The following is a 5,516-nucleotide window of genomic DNA, read 5'->3' on the forward strand; positions in this document are numbered from 1 at the left end:
TTTTGGATCCAACTAGGAGTAGCCTCTAGCGAGATGTCTTCAATCTGGGGGTCGATCATGGATGAATGCTACTCTTCTCTTGGTTGAAGCTATCTCCTCAAAATATTGGTCCAACCTTCATCCAAGTTATCTATCTACAACAAGAAGATGAAGTAGACTAGAGCCTAGTGCACTTTCCTTGCATGGATGTATAGCCCCGCAATAGTTTGTCCCTCCGATCTCTTTGTGATCTTATTTATTATGGAAATATTTTATATTAATCACTATTACCCCACAATATAGCAGGGCCATAAGAAAGGGAAACTTAAGGGACAACTATTAGACTAAGTGAAAACAATGGGACAATCACCCACTGTCACCTCAGTCAAAATCCCCTGCTTTTATGGACTTTCGTCAATGGGAAGAGTCTCGATAGGAAGGGAATCACTAAGAATGAATGTATCAATGATTTAGGTATAGATTTATTCCACCAAGCCCATTAAAGGAGAGATATACTAATGGATCAATGCTTCAAGGAAGCTAACATACTCTCCAATAAAATCTTTAAGAAGAAGAGATCAAGACTTAGGGTTTGAGATATGATGATGGTAATGGGTATTCCTAAGGTCAAGACTCTAGGAGATGAGTTAGGACCTCTCAAAGAAGCTCTATGTGATGATTTAACACTTCCAAAAGGCTCTTCGCTCTCTTTGAGAGACCTAAGAAAGACTTGCACTAGACCTAAGATTTTATGAATAATCGTGGGAAGAAATGCTTCCAAGGTACTCACTAGGTCAAGGCAAGGGAGGAGAAAGGGTTTCTTGAGATTTATTCCAATGAATACTATGCTTATACAACCCTCAAGGAATTCCCCAAGGTGAGAGAAAAATACCTAGACTTTCCCTCTTATATTCATGCCCAAGGAAAGAGATTTTATGGATGAAACTCAAGCGAATGCCCACCAAACTTGGAGCATAGGTAAACTAGATGCTGAGCTTGATGTTTAAACCCTCATATTCTCTAAAAATCACCTCCCTAAAATTTCCCTCAAAGCCCTATATTTCTGCCCTACCTTTATGGGACCAAAATATAGGAGGAGAAAATATGGAAAAAGAGGAGTTTCGTCACAAAAATCCTTGGACTAGTGCTTAGTCCTTTGGTCTATGCAATTCTAGTTGCGTTAGATTGGCCAAAATCATCTTTGAGGAGGCTAACGATTGATGCCCTAGCAACCAACTTTTAACATTTACCCACTCAAGATTTATGGAGTTTCATGCAAGCAAGACAAAATCCCATCCACTAGGAACATTCATCATTTGTCATGCTATGAGTAACACGTGCAATTGCCAACCAAATAGCTTTTCAAAATGGTATTCAACAAATTAAGGCACAAGTGCGTTAACTAGTTGCAACAATTCCATACATTAGACATTATTCAAGAAAATATTCAACAAGAAGCACTTGCAAGATGACAATATGATATATCCAACCACAAATCATGAAGTATCTCCAAAGAAGATTGAAAATTTTAGCTCGAAATGTCAAAATGCATCAAATAGTCTCCAATAGTTCTCAAAGAAAAAGTGTGAGATCTTTTCAAGAGAAGAATCCAAGTGATGATGATGAGTTCTCACAAATGAGACACGTTTCTATTTATATGAGTCTCTCTAAATGGAATTAGCCTAATGAGCCCCCAAGGTTATAAAATAATGTGCTAAAAACAAGTCTTAGCTACAAGCTGACCAAGTAGCTATCACAAAATATGAATTAGCCATCCATTAGCAAGTTGAGTTTATGATGTCATGCTGATGAAGGGTCGTTAAAAAGCCACATTGAGTACTCTAAGTGCCATGATGAGATAGGGGGCTCCAATAAAGATGAATTATGGATGAACCCTAATTTTCCATGTGAATCATCATGTGGGGCCCCAAAGTGGGTTTGGGGCACATCTACTGGTCTCATGGGTCTCCAAATGAAAGGAAAGCATGTAAAATGCTCCAAATGAGGGATATGATGATGGTACCTTCCCTCCCATGTCAAAGGTGAGACAAACCTCCTTTGGGCCTTAGATTAAATGCCCTAATCATGCTAAGCCAGTTGGGTCACACTGGTCCAATTGCATCATCTTGTGAAAAATGTGGGGAAATGAACAAATTGTTGAAGGTGTTGAGGATTCCCATGGCATGAATTAATGCTCAAACCGATGATGGAGACCCATGGTTCTCAACGCATCCCATATAAATTTCAATATGATCCTCTGGTGGGCTTGGGCCCCAATTAAGTCGCCCAACCCATGATAAGACTACCTTCCAATTACATATAATATTAATGTGTTTCCTTACCATCAACCACAATAATTCATTAGTGCATCTAAGTGAACCAAACTTGTTAATCAAGGGCACAAATGAGACTTAATAATGGGCTTCCCTTCCAAATTTGGGGTTTTAAGCTTGTAATAGTCTTACCTCCCTAGGTAGGAGTGGCTAATAAACAACCCTATTAGGTATTCCCAACCCCTTAGGAGAAATACAGGTCTAAGGTACATCCTTTAAGGGATAGGGGTCGTGTGAATAATTATGATTTGGATGGGGACACAGGGGTCTCAAGGCCAAATGCCATTTGTCCAAGGATGGTAATGATGAGGGATGTCCACATATTTAGGTGTACAAATGTAGGAGGTAGCAATCATGGCTACATAAGTTACCCCAGCCTTTATTATTCCACCCTTCTTCATTTTTCTTTTGACTTTTCTTGATTTTTCTTTGTATTACTGATCGGGGCTCCAAGCGATGAGAGCATGTTGTGTATGATATAAGTAGTTATTACCCCCTTAAGGTGGGGAAATTCATCGCCCACTAAAGGTTGGGATGTGCATGGGTTACTTAATGATGTGGGGGCACTCATAGGTCCCTAGGAACTAGGGTGATGGCCATAATGATAAGGGGTAGAGATTATGTTTTTAATTTGCCCAGGCGCTATTTTAATGTCTTTATTGATAACACGTGATGAAAGAGATCTACAACAAGGGTCTGCAAATCCCCCTTAGTGGGATGGGTCTTTTGATATCCTTGATGTTTCAATAATCGATTCTCTCTCTCAATATGTGAAAAACTCAAAACAATGTGTAGAACTCAAGTGGGAGCTCAGATGCAAGAAGAAGATAATGATCATGGTGAAGAATGAATGGAAAACCCTCCTATTTATAACAAAGTGTTGGGTTGATCTTGAAAATGGAGAATAATAAAATAATATTGACAAAATCAAGATCTAGTCGTTAGGAATATTTTATTATATTTTTTGGAGAGGGAAAAAATATTCAAAATGGTCAAATATCTTTATTTAGAAATAATTAACAAATAAAATGATTAATTATTCATGAGGATTAAGAATGGTGTGAAATTGAAATAATTATTAAATAGTGATTTAACAATTATTCCCATAATAGAATTAAGGAATAATAAATAAATAGAGATTTGTTCAATTATTCCTAGGTGATTTAGTCAAATGTGACAAGGAACCATTGTCAAATAATTATTCATAGAGAAAATTAAATAAATAATGATTTATTTAATTATTCTCATGGGGTTTTTTAATTTTAATCAGAAAGAATTTAATAAAAATGGTTTACTAAATTATTTCCCATAGTGAAAGTGATTTTATTATGGTAAAATTAATCCTACATGGTGTATTTCAATCCACCTAGTTAAAAATGGCTAGGTGATCATTTTTTGGTGATAACATATTGCCCCCCAATGTATGAGTGTTAGGATAAAATTGTATGACCGAAATACATTTTAGGTTACACTTCCACGAGACACCAAAGGGGAGTCAAAGAGGGAGAGAAAGAGAGAGTTGAAGCAAATCAAGGAAGTACAAAAATGGAGGAGTTGAGACCTACTAAACTGATAGAAGTATCCTTTTATGTTGGAGTACATGATCTCAAATGAGGCGGGGGAGGCATACCCATACTCGTCAAGGTGACTAAGTACAAATAATAATGGTGAGCCACTCAATGTGGAACTAAGCTACAAAGTACATGATACATGATATGCTGGCATCGATGTGCTAGAAAATAATACAATGCATCCCATATACATAATGCGCCTGGTTAAAGAGAGGTCAGGACTACATACAATAACATATGAGTACATGATACATAATTCCCCTCAAACTAACATGGTGATGGGGGAAAGTAATCAAAGAAGCTTTGTTGAATAGGGAAGGGCTCTGAAGATCTGAATGGATCATCTGAAGGAGACATGCATGTTGTGGGCACTGCAAGCGGCTGAAACTGAAGCCATCACATCTGTGGAAGTGCATCTGAGGCTGGATCAATATCTGCGGACTTCCTTGCATGCGGGGGCATACCTGAAGGGCCACCACCTCATGAGGTCTGAAACATCTCACACACACCCAAGAACCACTGAGACAATCGTCTGGATCACCAAACCATCAAGTGTGCGATTCCAAATCGTGCAATAATGAGTTGGCATCGAGCACGTGAGAAACAACCAAGTCAAAGGGCAATGTTGATTCTATTTTCTTAATCCGAGGCACCAAATAAAGATGAAGGCTAGAACCAAGGTACATTACCCTCTATACCACACTTTTGGAATAAATGTGTTGAAGTCGACAGAAGAGGACCCGCTAGAGTTAAGGTAATGAGGAATCCTTAACAAAGGCATGAGGTATCATAGTAGAGTGACTAATAGACTAACACCAAGCATGATGATGGAAGGAAATAAGATGAGTGGTGAACTAATGACTTCCCTTATCAAAGCATGATATGCATGGTTGACCTGGCAACGATTGACTCGATTCCAGAGGGGATGATCAATTACTCAAATGCGCTTTTCAAAGATGGAATAGTATAGCTGGAGGTTAAATATGAACATGATGGGATGAATGTGACACAAATATGTATGGAATATTGTAACTAGACTCAAAGGGATCCTGAACAAACTCCATAGACACAAGGGTGATTCATCTCAGATGCTCTGAACAAGGGTGACTCGATGATGTTTCCACATGGGGGAGGCCCAGAGGGGACCATAAAAACATAAGTAAATGATGGTTACTCATGAAGAAAATTGACATGTGAGTCAACCAATGCATGAGTAAAGTGGTACTAGAGTATACATTTCTCAAATGAAGAAATTTGATTTTAATAGGCGGCAAAGTGAGACCTCATGGGAAAAATGGCTTCCTGGTGAAGTGTCACATTACCAAAAAAAGGGAGACCTGTTAAAGAACTCAGTGAGAGATTCCCAACGGTGCTAACGGTTTGTCAAACTAAGCTATGGTTTGGTCGCAATGGGCAACAGAAAAACTAGGTTTTTTCCTATAAAACGGCTTCTTGCCCCCAAATCCAATTCATTGGCATAGTGAGTTGTTTGAGAATTGGGATAGGAGGAGAAGGACCTAAATCTTGTGGAGATCATAGCGGACAAACCGACCGACAAAATCTGGATCTGCGAATTTCAGGGAGATGACCTTACTTGTCTAAGGATGGCCTTAACTCTTCTTGGAAGGATGGT

The sequence above is a fragment of the Pinus tabuliformis genome, chromosome X (genome assembly GCF_031772625.1).
Source record: "Pinus tabuliformis cultivar Carrire ecotype Pingquan chromosome X, CPIR1, whole genome shotgun sequence".
Lineage (NCBI taxonomy): Eukaryota > Viridiplantae > Streptophyta > Pinopsida > Pinales > Pinaceae > Pinus > Pinus tabuliformis.